Below are 13,986 nucleotides of genomic sequence, written 5' to 3'. Positions count from 1 at the left end.
CAAACCGCGGACCCAGCTTTCCGGCAGGGCAGGCGGAGGGTCAGGTTTCGGGTCGAGAGCCAGACCCGGTCCCCTGGTGCGAACACCGGGGCCTCACTGCGGTGGCGGTCGGCGCTCACCTTCTGCCGCCTCACGGCCCAATGCAGGTGCACATGGGCGGTGTCCCAGGTCTCCTCCGAGCGCTTAAACCATTCGGCCACCGCAGGAACTTCGATCTGGCTCTGATGCCAAGGTGCCAGAACCGGCTGATACCCCAGGACGCACTGGAAGGGAGAGAGGTTAGTGGAGGAGTGGAGGACAGAGTTTTGGGCCATCTCTGCCTAGGGGATGAACGCTGCCCACTCCCCCGGCCGGTCCTGGCAATATGACCGCAGAAACCTACCCACATCCTGGTTTACTCTCGCCACCTGCCCGTTACTCTCGGGGTGAAAACCTGAGGGGAGGCTGACTGAGACACCCAGACGTTCCATAAATGCTCTCTAGACCCTGGACGTGAACTGGGGACCCCGATCAGAGACTATGTCCTCAGGCACCCCGTAGTGCTGGCAGACGTGAGTGAACAGGGCCTCCGCAGTCTGTAGGGCCGTAGGGAGACCGGGCAAAGGGAGGAGATGGCAGGACTTAGAAAACCGATCCACAACGACCATGATCGTGGTGTTGCCCTGTGATGGAGGAAGATCTGTCAGGAAGTCCACCGACAGGTGCGACCACGGCTGTTGTGGAATGGGTAGGGGTTGTAACTTCCCTCTGGCAGGTGCCTGGGAGCCTTGCACTGGGCGCACTTTGAGCAGGAGGAAACATAAACCCTCACGTCCTTGGCCAAGGTGGACCACCAGTACTTCCCACTAAGACAACACACTGTCCGACCGATGCCAGGATGACCAGAGGAGGGTGACGTGTGGGCCAAATAGATCGCGGACAGGAGACGGAACATACAGACGCCCAGCTGGACACTGGAGAGGAGTGGGCTCTGTACGTAACGCCCGCTCGATGTCCGCGTCCAGCTCCCACATGACCGGTGCCACTAGGCAAGAGGCCAGGAGTATGGGAGTGTGATCCATGGACCGCTCCTCTGTGTCACACATCCAGGACAGTGTGTCTGCCTTAGCGTTCTGGGAACTTGGTCGGTAGGACAGGGTGAACACAAAACGGGTAAAAAAAACATGGCCCTTTGCCTGGCGAGGGTTCAGTCTCTTCGCCGCCCGGATGAACTCCAGATTGCGGTGGTCAGTCCAGATGAGAAAAGGGTGTCTCACCCCATCAAGCCAATGTCTCCACGCCTTCAGAGCCTTGACGACAGCCAACAGCTCCCGATCCCCCACATCATAGTTTTGTTTCCGCTGGGCTGAGCTTCTTCGAGAAGAAGGCACAGGGGCGGAGATTCGGTGGCTTACCCGAGCGCTGAGAGAACACGGCTCCTATCCCAGCCTCGGACGCGTCCACCTCCGCTGTGAACGCCAAAGAGGGATCCGGATGAGCCAGCACGGGAGCCGAGGTAAACAGAGCCTTCAGGTGACCAAAAGCCCTGTCCGCCTCAGCCGACCACTGCAGTTGCACCGGACCCCCCTTCAGCAGTGAGGTAATGGGAGCTGATACCTGACCAAAACTCCAGATAAACCTCCGGTAGTAGTTGGCAAACCCTAGAAACCACTGCACTTCCTTTACCATGGTGGGAGTCGGTCAATTATGCACGGCTGAAATGCAGTCACTCTCCATCTCCACCCCTGAAGTGGAAATGCGGTATGCTAGGAAGGAGACAGACTGTTGGAAGAACAGACATTTCTCAGCCTTGACGTACAGGTCATGCTCCAACAGTCGACCAAGCACCCTGCGCACCAGGGACGCATGCTCGGCGCGTGTAGAGGAGTATATCAGAATGTCGTCGATATACACCACTTCACCCTGCCCGTGCAGGTCACAGAAAATCTCGTCAACAAAGGCCTAGAAGACTGATGGAGCATTCATCAACCCGTACGGCCTGACGAGGTACTCATAGTCCCCTGAGGTGGTACTAAATGCCATCTTCCACTCGTCCCTCTCCTGGATACGCACCAGGTTGTAAGCGCTCCTGAGATCCAATTTTTGTGAAGAAGCGCGCCCCGTGCATTGACTCGATCACACTGGCAATGAGAGGCAGCGGGTAGCTGTACCTCACTGTGATCTGATTGATACCCCGATAGTCAATGCACGGGCGCAGACCTCCATCCTTCTTCTTCACAAAAAAGAAACTCGAGGAGGCAGGTAAAGTGGAAATGTAGGGATTCGGAGACATATGTCTCCTCCTGTGACAAAGGATACACGTGACTCCTGGGAAGTGCTGCGTCTACCAGGAGATTTATCGCACAATCCCCCCATCGGCATATTCTGAGGGGATGCGCACGGTGGAGACCTGGTCTGGACATTCCTCTGTTTCCACGAAATAGTGGGGTCATGACAGGCCAACCAGGGTAGGCCCAGCACCACGGGAAACGCAGGAGAATCAATAAAGAACAGACTGATTCTCTCTTTGTGACCCTCCTGCGTAACAATGCTTAGTGGAGCGGTGGCCTCCCTAATCAGCCCTGATCCTAATGGTCGACATTCTAGGGTGTGCACAGGGAAGGGCATATCTACATTTACATTTACATTTAAGTCATTTAGCAGACGCTCTTATCCAGAGCGACTTACAAATTGGTGCATTCACCTTATGATATCCAGTGGAACAACCACTTTACATTAGTGCATCTAAATCTTTTAAGGGGGGGGGTTAGAAGGATTACTTTATCCTATCCTAGGTATTCCTTAAAGAGGTGGGGTTTCAGGTGTCTCCGGAAGGTGGTGATTGACTCCGCTGTCCTGGCGTCGTGAGGGAGCTTGTTCCACCATTGGGGTGCCAGAGCAGCGAACAGTTTTGACTGGGCTGAGCGGGAACTGTGCTTCCTCAGAGGTAGGGAGGCGAGCAGGCCAGAGGTGGATGAACGCAGTGCCCTTGTTTGGGTGTAGGGCCTGATCAGAGCCTGAAGGTACGGAGGTGCCGTTCCCCTCACAGCTCCGTGAGGGGAACAGGAACAAGGGGGATCCCTAAAATATGAGCAAATGAACGGTCAATAAAATTCCCAGCTGCGCCTGAATCTACGAGCGCCTTATGCTGGGAATGCGGGGAAAACTCAGGAAATTTAATAAACACATACATGTGAGCAACAGGGGGCTCTGGGTGAGCCTGGTGCCGACTCACCTGGGGTGACTCGATAGTGCCCTGCTTGCTACCTCGACTCCCTGAGGAACCCCCTCAGCACCGACCAGCAGTGTGCCCTCTGCGGCCACAGATGGTGCAGGGAATGACCCCTCCTCCGGTCGCCCTAAATGCAGCACCTCCTAGCTCCATGGGCGTCGGGCCAGACGTTGTAACATGGTCTTCGACCGCAAAAGGGGGGTCGCCTGCTCCTGCTGACTCCATTTCAGGTGACTAATTCTGTAATAAAGTCTGTGTGAGCTGGTGTGCATCACCAAATTCAATTTATTAAGGTGGTAACTGACCTTTTTATGGTGTCAGACCTGTCCTCGTGGTCCTAGACCTTAGTGCTGCTTTTGACACCATCAATCACCACATTCTTTTGGAGAGATTAGAAACCTTAATTGGTCTGCATGAACAAGTTCTTGGCTGGTTTAGAGCATATTTGTCAGAAAGATATCAGTTTGTCTCTGTGGATGGTTTGTCCTCTGACAAATCAATTGTAAGTTTCAGCGTTCCTCAAGGTTCTGTTTTAGGACCACAATTATTTTAACTATATATTCTACTTCTTGGTGATGTCATTCAGAAACACAATGTCAACTTTCACTGCTATTTGGACGACACACAGCTGTACATTTTGATGAAACATGGTGAAGCCCCAAAATTGCCTGCCCTGGATGCCTGTGTTTCAGACATAAGGAAGTGGATGGCGGCAAATGTTTTACTTTTAAACTTGGACAAACAGAGATGCTTGTTCTAGGTCCCAAGAAGCATAGAGGTCTGCTGTTGGATCTGACAATGAATCTTAATGGTTGTACAGTCGTCTCAAATAAAACTGTGAAGGACCTTGGCATTACTCTGGACCCTGATCTCTCTTTTGAAGAACATATCAAGATTGTTTCAAGGACAGCTTTTTTCCGTCTATGTAATTGCAAAAATCAGAAACTTTCTGTTAAAAAATGATGCAGAAAATTCCATGCTTTTGTCACTTCTAGGTTGGACTACTGCAATGCTCTACTTTCCGGCTACCCGGATAAAGCACTAAATAAACTTCAGTTAGTGCTAAATACGGCTGCTAGAATCTTGACTAGAACCCCCAAAAAATTATAATATTACTCCAGTGCTAGCTTCTCTACACTGGCTTCCTGTTAAGGCAAGGGCTGATTTCAAGGCTTTACTGCTAACCTACAAAGAATTACATGGGCTTGCTCCTACCTATCTTTCCAATTTGGTCCTGCTGTACATACCTACACGTATGCTACGGTCACAACACGCAGGCCTCCTTATTGTCCCTAGAATTTCTAAGCAAACAGCTGGAGGCAGAGCTTTCTGCTATAGAGCTCCATTTTTATGGAATGGTCTGCCTATCCATGTGAGAGACGCAGACTCGGTCTGGACCTTTAAGTCTATACTGAAGACTAATCTCTTCAGTAGGTCCAATGATTGAGTGTAGTCTGGCCAAGGGGTGCAAAGGTGAACGTCAATGCACTGGAGCGACGAACTGCCCTTGCTGTCTCTGCCTTGCTGGCTCCCCTCTCTCCACTGGGATTCTCTGCCTCTGACCCTATTACGGGGGCTGGATCACTGGCTTACTAGTGTTCTTTCATGCAGTCCCTAGTAGGGGTGGGTCACTTGAGCGGGTTGAGTCACAGACGGGACCTGCTGTCTCGACCTCTGAATGCTCGGTTATGAAAAGCCAACTGACATTACTCCTGAGGTACTGACCTGTTGCACCCTCTACAACTACTGATAAAATAATTGTGTTGGGCGATTTCAATATTCCTGTGGACAAAGAGACTGACTCCAAGGTCACGGAATTTATTAATCTTTTGAGCTCTATGGACTTTACCCAACATGTTACTGGGCCCACCCATAACAACGGCCATACACTGGACCTGGTTATTACCAAGGGGCTTTCTATTGGGCCCACCCATAACCAAGGCCATACTCTAGACCTGGTTATTACCAAGGGGCTTTCTACTGGGCCCACCCATAACCACAGCCATACTCTGGGCCTGGTTATTACCAAGGGGCTTTCTACTGGGCCCACCCATAACCACAGCCATTCTCTGGACCTGGTTATAACCAAGGGGCTTTCTATTGACATATCCTCTATTGTTGATGTTGCTTTATCTGATCATCACTGTGGATTTGCGACTACCTTGTTGTCCAGAGCACAGGGTAATACTGAACGCAGTGTTAAGAAAACGCTATCTGTCCTCTCCTATTCTGCCTTCCTCTTGTGACGATTTAGTTAACTATAATAGAAAATGAATGGCAACTGTTGACGCCATAGCTCCAGTAAAGTTAAGAAAGGCCACATCCAGAGAACCCCTTGGATGAGTGAGAAAACAAATCAATTAAAAATAAATTGTGGAAAGGCAGAGCACAGAGGTGGATAAAGTCAAAGTTGCAGATCCGTTATGATATTCTGAGAGAACAACTTGCATTCGGAAAAGTATTCAAACCCTTTGACTTTTTCCACAGTTTGTTGCGTTACAACCTCATTTTTTAAGTGTAAGAAGGCAATTAGAAATGACAGACGGGGTAGATTACTCCTCTCAACCAATGACGGCCTGATAAATCCTACCCTCGCAAACCGATGTGAACTTTCCTCCACATCTAAATGTGATGAGTTTGCGGCATATTTCAGAGATAAGATTAGGCTGTGTATCAGTCAAGCAAGACCTGATGAGAAGTTCGATATGAGCCCTAGCCTACCACGCAAAGGCACTATGGATTTATTTTTCCTGGTTGACACAGAAATGCTCAGGAAAGTGATATAACAATTTAAGTCTTCTACCAGCCTTTTAGGTCCTATCCCCACCACCTTCTTCAAAACAGTTTTCAATTATATATCTGAAGAAGTGCAAGCTATTGTTAATCACTCCCTGTCCACAGACACTTTCCCCACTGCACTAAAAACTCCTACGATGAAATCTCTTCTGAAGAAAAGTAATCTATATTCTTCAGCTCTTAGCAATTTTCAGCCAATCTCCAACCTTCCATTCCTAAGCAATGTTCTGGAGAAATTGGTGTTCAAACAGCTAAATTATTTTTTAAGTGCCAACTGTATTTTGGTTTTCGTGCCCACCGCCATCACAGAGACAGCCTTGGTTAAAGTGGTAAATGATCTTAGAGCCAACAGAGATGCCAAACAGCTCTCTTTCCTTTTACTCTTAGATTTAAGTGCTATATTCAACACTGTTGTCCATGATGTCCTTCTGAACAGGCTGGAGAGATGGGTTGGCCTCTCCGGTCCAGTTCTAAACTGGTTTTGGACTTAACCGGTCAAGAGGTTTTTTTGTCCAAATTTTTGTCATTTATTTTCACTGGTACGCAGACAATACACGTCTTCACATTTCTCTTTCACCAGAGGATTTAAGCTCCACGGATAAAGTATTACACTGTAGTGATTTAAGTACTTGGATGGCTCACAACTTCCTCCAGCTAAATCAAGACAGGACTGAGAGACTTACTGTTGGAGCCAAAGCACAGAGAGAGAATCTAGCTGCACATTTTAATTCACGGGCAATAAAGATAAAACACCAGGTAAAAAAAACCTAGGTGTTACTTTAGATTCTGAACTAAATGTTTAATCACACATTAGGAATGTGACCAAAATAGCTTTTTACCATGAGGAACATTGCCAAGGTGCGGCCATTTCGCTCTCAGGCTGATACAGAGAGACTCATACATGCTTTTATTACGAACAGGCATGACTACCGTAATGCTCTCCTGTCTGGTCAACTGCAAACCATTAGTCAACTGCTAAACATACAGAATGCTGCAGCACGGGAATTGACCAGGACCAGACAGAGCACACATTACATCGGTTTTATGACCCTGCACTGGCTGCCTTTGAGTTTTAGAATTCATTTGAAGATTCTTCTATTGGTTTTTAAATCAATCCACGACTGTGCAGCCCAATACATGTCAGACATGCTTTTAAGTTACGTACCCAGTGGGTCCTCAGGTCCTCTGGCCTTTTAACTATCCAAAAGCCTAGGACCAAGAGGCATGGAGGCAGACTTTAGTTATTATGCCCCCAGCCTATGGAATAGCCTGCCAGAGAACCTGAGGGGGGCCGAAACTGTGGACATATTTAAAAGAGGCTGGGGGCATAACATATCTTAAAACACATATTTTTAACTTTGCTTTTCCTTGGGGTTCTTTTTGGTCGTTCAGTTTGTGTCATTTTTTTGTTTTCTTTTGTCTTATGTTTCTTGTGTAGTAACTATTTCAGCTTTTTATTTTCATAGTTTTTCATTAGTTCCTATAAGGTATATTGCGTTGCATTCCATGTCTGAAGTGAAGCTTGATATGATTTCATTTGATTATCAGTCTGGTCCAACAGTCTGCATGAAATCAGTCTGGTCCAACAGTCTGCATGAAATCAGTCTGGTCCAACAGTCTGCATGAAATCAGTCTGGTCCAACAGTCTGCATGAAATCAGTCTGGTCCAACAGTCTGCATGAAATCAGTCTGGTCCAACAGTCTGCATGAAATCAGTCTGGTCCAACAGTCTGCATGAAGTCAGTCTGGTCCAACAGTCTGCATGAAATCAGTCTGGTCCAACAGTCTGCATGAAATCAGTCTGGTCCAACAGTCTGCATGAAATCAGTCTGGTCCAACAGTCTGCATGAAATCAGTCTGGTCCAAAATTCTGCATGAAATCTCATCAGTCTGGTCCAACAGTCGGCATGAAATCAGTCTGGTCCAACAGTCTGCATGAAATCAGTTTGGTCCAACAGTCTGCATGAAATCCGTCTGGTCCAACAGTCTGCATGAAATCAGTCTGGTCCAACAGTCTGCATGAAATCAGTCTGGTCCAACAGTCTGCATGAAATCAGTCTGGTCCAACAGTCTGCATGAAATCAGTCTGGTCCAACAGTCTGCATGAAATCAGTCTGGTCCAACAGTCTGCATGAAATCAGTCTGGTCCAACAGTCTGCATGAAATCAGTCTGGTCCAACAGTCTGCATGAAATCAGTCTGGTCCAACAGTCTGCATGAAATCAGTCTGGTCCAACAGTCTGCATGAAATCTCATCAGTCTGGTCCAACAGTCTGCATGAAATCAGTCTTGTCCAACAGTCTGCATGAAATCTCATCAGTCTGGTCCAACAGTCTGCATGAAATCAGTCTGGTCCAACAGTCTGCATGAAATCTCATCAGTCTGGTCCAAACATCAACGTTACTTGCACTATTTTTCTCATCAGTCGTTCCATGTCATCCATTTAAAATGTATTTAGAAAATATGTAAATCTAATAAGCCAGGCAACTAAAAGCAACTTTCTAGGCAATGTTTAGTTTTTTTGCTAGCCTGTTAGCTAACTTTACTACAGTATCTAGCTTGCTAGCCAGCTCAAAATTACCAGAACACACACTACATGACCAAAAGTATGTGGACACCTGCTAGTCGAACATCTCATTCTAATATCATGAGCATTAACATGGAGTTGGTCCCCCCCATTGCTGCTATAACAGCCTCCACTCTTCTGTGAAGGCATTCCAGTAGATGTTGGAACATTGCTGTTGGGATTTGCTTCCATTTAGCCACGAGCATTAGTGAGGTTGGGCACTGTTGTTGAGCGATTAGGCCTGGCTTGCAGTCGGCGTTCCAATTCATCCCAAAGGTGTTCGATGGGGTTGAGGTCAGGGCTCTGTGCTGACCAATCAAGTTCTTCCACACCAACCTCGACAAACCATTTCTGTATGGACCTCGTTTTGTGCACAGAGGCATTGTCATGCAGAAACAGGAAAGGGCCTTCCCCAAACTGTTTCCACAAAGTTGGAAGCACAGAATCGTCTAGAATGTCATTGTATGCTGTAGAGTTAAGATTTCCCTTCACTGGAACTAAAGGGCTGTCCCGAAACATGAAAAACAGCCACCCTCCACAAACTGTGCAGTTGGCACTATGCATTGGGGCTGGCATCTGCCAAACCGTCTGGGCTGGTAGCCTTACGAAGGTTAACATGTTTAAATGACTTACTCACATCGGCCATGGAGAACAAGAGCCCACAGTCCTCGGGAGTGGGCCGCGTCAGTGGCACTATGTTATCCTCAAAACGGGCGAAGAAGGTGTTTAGCCTGTCCGGGAGCAAGACGTCGATGTTTGCGTGGCTGGTTTTCCCTTTGTAATCCGTGATTGTTTGGAGTCCCTGCCACATACGTCTCGTGTCAGAATGTAAGTTACTTCACAAAGTTCAGAAAGTTCACGCTGATCAGCTTGACGCTGCTTTCCTAAGGTGTTCCTAATGTTTGCTCTACTGAGTGTATAATTCATTTTCAAAAAGATCCTTTACCTCTTTCTTGTCAGCATTCACCTTTTATACTGCCATTGATTTGAGCAAGAGACATTCAAATTTGACCCTGTTGTTGCAACTATTCATCAAGTCCGTCATGATTGATGTATTGTAAACAGACCCACAATGTGGTTGCTAAAGTCCTACCCGAAACACTCACGTCTGTAGCCATGAAATGCTTTGAAAGGCTCGTCATGGCTCACATCAACACCATTATACCAGACACCCTAGACCCACTCAAATTTGCATACCGCACCAACAGATCCACAGATGATGCAATCTCTATTGCACTCCACACTGCCCTTTCACACCTTGACAAAAGGACCATCTATGTGAGAATGCTATTCATTGACTACAGCTCAGCGTTCAACACCATAGTGCCCTCAAAGCTCATCACTAAGCTAAGGACCCTGGGACTAAACACCTCCCTCTACAAATGGATCCTGGACTTACTGACGAGCCGCCCCCAGGTGGTAAGGGTAGGTAACAACAAATCCGCCATGCTGATCCTCAACACGGGGGACCCTCAATGGTGCGTGCTCAGTCCCCTCCTGTACTCCCTGTTCACGCATGACTGCACGGCTAGGCACGACTCCAACACCATCATTAAGTTTGCTGATGACACAACAGTGGTAGACCTGATTACCAACAATGATGAGACAGCCTATAGGGAGGAGGTCAGAGACCTTGCCGTGTGGTGCCAGGACAACAACCTTTCCCGCAACGTGATCAAGACAAAGGAGATGATTGTGGACTACAGGAAAAGGAGGACCGAGCACGCCCCCATTCTCATCGATGGGGCTGTAGTGGAGCAGGTTGAGAGCTTCAAGTTCCTTGGCGTCCACATCAACAACAAACTAACATGGTCAAAGCACACCAAGACAGTCGTGAAGAGGGCACAACAAAATATATTCCCCCTCAGGAGACTAAAAAGATTTAGCATTGGTCCTCATATCCTCAAAAGGTTCTACAGCTGCACCATCGAGAGCATCCTGACGGGTTGCAACACTGCCTGGTGAGGCAACTGCTCGGCCTCCGACAGTAAGGCACTACAGAGGGTAGTGCGTATGGCCCAGTACATCACCGAGGCCAAGCTTCCTGCCATCCAGGACCTCTACACCAGGCAGTGTTTGAGGAAGGCCCTAAAAGTTGTCAAAGACTCCAGCCACCCTAGTCATAGACTGTTCTCTCTGCTACCACACGGCAAACGGTACCGGAGTGCAAGTCTAGGTCCAAGAGGCTTCTTAACAGCTTCTACCCTCAAATCATAAGACTCCTGATCAAATGGCTACACAGACTATTTGCATTGCCCCCCCCCCCCTCTTTTATGCTGCTGCTACTCTGTTATTATCTATGGATAGCCACTTTAATAACTCTACCTACATGTACATATTACCTCAATAACCTCGAAACCGGTGCCCCCACACATTGCCTCTGTCCCGGCACCCCCTGTATATAGCCCTGCCATTGTTATTTACTGCTGCTTTTAAATTATTTGTTATTCTTATCTCTTACTTTTGCATTGTTGGTTAAGGGCTTGTAAGTAAGCATTTCACTGTAAGGTCTACACCTGTTGTATTCAGCATTTCACTGTAAGGTCTACACCTGTTGTATTCAGCATTTCACTGTAAGGTCTACACCTGTTGTATTCAGCATTTCACTGTAAGGTCTACACCTGTTGTATTCGGCGCATGTGACAAGCACAATTTGATTTGATTTGATTTAAAAGTCCAAAATGGATGTACCAATCCCAGGTTGCCCCTTTAATGTGAACCCTACTGCTTTCTGTGTAGAAGTGCCCATGGGACATTGCGCTGAAGGCGGGAGAGTGAAGCGCCACCGGGAGGGGAAGTGGTCACGCATCCTCCAGGAAACACAACTTCCAGTTTCGCACAGAGGTTAAACTCGAAGACCGCTGGACGGTCCTCGTGAAGTCCTAAAGTCAACACATACTAAGTCAAACAAAGAGTGTATCCCAAATAACACCCTTATCCCTAAGAAGTACACTACTTTTGACCAGAGCCCTATGGGTTCTCTGTATAGGGCCGCCCCCAGGTGGTAAGGGTAGGCAACAACATGTCTACCACGCTGATGCTCAACACTGGGGCCCCTCAGGGGTGTGTACTTAGTCCCCTCCTGTATTCTCTTTTCACCCACGACTGTGTGGCCAAACACGACTCCAACACCATCATTAAGTTTGCTGATGATACAACAGTGGTAGGCCTGATCACCGACAATGATGAGACAGCCGATAGGGAGGAGGTCAGAGAATTGGCATTGTGGTGACAGGACAATAACCTCTCCCTCAATGTGAGCAAGACTAAGGAGCTGATCGTGGTCTACAGGAAAAGGCGGGCCGAACAGGCCCCCATTAACATCAACTGGGCTGTAGTGGAGCAGATCCTCAAAACGTTCTACAGCTGCACCATTGAGAGCATCCTGACTGGTTGCATCACCGCCTGGTATGGCAACTGCTCGGCATCTAACCGTAAGGCGCTACAGAGGGTAATGCGTACGGCCCAGTACATCACTGGGGCCAAGCTTCCTGCCATCCAGGACCTATATACTAGGCGGTGTCAGAGGAAAGCCCATAAAACTGTCAGAGACTCCAATCACCCAAGTCATAGAATGTTTTCTCTGCTATCGCACAGCAAGCGGTACCGGAGCGCCAAGTCTAGGACCAAAAGGCTCCTTAACAGCTTCTACCCCCAAGCCATAAGAACAATTAATCAAATGGCCACCGGACTATTTACATTGACCCCCCCCCCTCCTCCATTTGTTTTGTACACTGCTACCACTCACTGTTTATTATCTATGTATAGTCACTTCACCCCCACCTACATGTACAGATTACTTATAACCTGTACCCCCGCACACTAACTCGGTACCGGTACCCCCTGTATATAGCCTTGTTATTTCTATGTTATTGTGTTACTTTTTATGTTTTTTTTACTTTAATTTATTTGTTAAATATTTTCTTAACACTTCTTGAACTGCACTGTTGTTTAAGGGCATGTAAGTAAGCTTTTCACGGTAAGGTCTACACTTGTTGTATTCGGAGCATGTGACAAATAAAGTTTGATTTGATTTGATTTGTTTAGGGTACCATTTGGGACTGTTGGTGGTATTGACTGGGTCTTCTGGTCTGTTCTGGACTCAGGTGTTTATACACTTTACTGTTGGTGGTATTGTTCTATCCCATGGATTCATCTTAAATGTAAACTCAGTGATATGACAGTTGAAGTCGGAAGTTTACATACACTTAGGTTGGAGTCATTAAAACTAGTTTTTCAACCACTCCACACATTTCTTGTTAAAAAACTATAGTTTTGGCAAGTCCGTTAGGACATCTACTTTGTGCACGACACAAGTAATTTTTCCAACAATTGTTTACATACAGATTATTTAACTTATAATTCACTGTATCACAATTCCAGTGGGTCAGAAGTTTACATACACTAAGTTCACTGTGCCTTTAAACAGCTTGGAAAATTCCAGAAAATGATGTCATGGCTTTAGAAGCTTCTGATAGGCTAATTTACGTTATTTGAGTCAATTGGAGGTGTACCTGTATATACATGAAGGTACCACGTTCATCTGTACAAACAATAGTACGCAAGTATAAACACCATGGGACCACGCAGCCGTCATACCGCTCAGGAAGGAGACGCATTATGTCTCCTAGAGATGAACGTATTTTGGTTCGAAAAAGTGCAAATCAATCCCAGAACAACAGCAAAGGACCTTGTGAAGACGCCAGAGGAAACAGGTACAAAAGTATCTATATCCACAGTAAAACGAGTCCTATATCGACATAACCTGAAAGGCCGCTCAGCAAGGAAGAAGCCACTGCTCCAAAACCACCATAAAAAAAGCCAGACTACGGTTTGCAACTGCACATGGGGACAAAGATCGTTAAACAATTTAAAGGCAATGCTACCAAATACTAATTGAGTGTATGTAAACTTCTGACCCACTGAGAATGTGATGAAAGAAATAAAAGCTGAAATAAATCATTCTCTCTACTATTATTCTGACATTTCACATTCTTAAAATAAAGTGGTGATCCAAACTGACCTAAGACAGGGAATTTTTACTAGGATTAAATGTCATGAATTGTAGAAAAACTGAGTTTAAATGAATGAATTTGCCGAAGGTGTATGTAAACTTCCGACTTCAACTGTACATGCAGAAAGTAAACATTTACATTTACATTTAAGTCATTTAGCAGACGCTCTTATCCAGAGCGACTTACAAATTGGTGCATTCACCTTATGATATCCAGTGGAACAACCACGTACCGCATAGTGGGTCAATTTCCACAACAACTAAGAGCGTTGAAGGGCGAAGCTCAACTTTTCCGCTGTTTTGGTGCCCTGGCATCCGCACATGAAGAGAACCCATGCCCCTGTACAGATCTGTAGCTGTGTTAGAGCGAAGTGTTGCATATCGCTCATCATAATATCTG

The sequence above is a fragment of the Salmo trutta genome, chromosome 6, assembly GCF_901001165.1.
Source record: "Salmo trutta chromosome 6, fSalTru1.1, whole genome shotgun sequence".
Taxonomy (NCBI): Eukaryota; Metazoa; Chordata; class Actinopteri; order Salmoniformes; family Salmonidae; genus Salmo; species Salmo trutta.
This window is presented reverse-complemented; position numbering follows the sequence as displayed.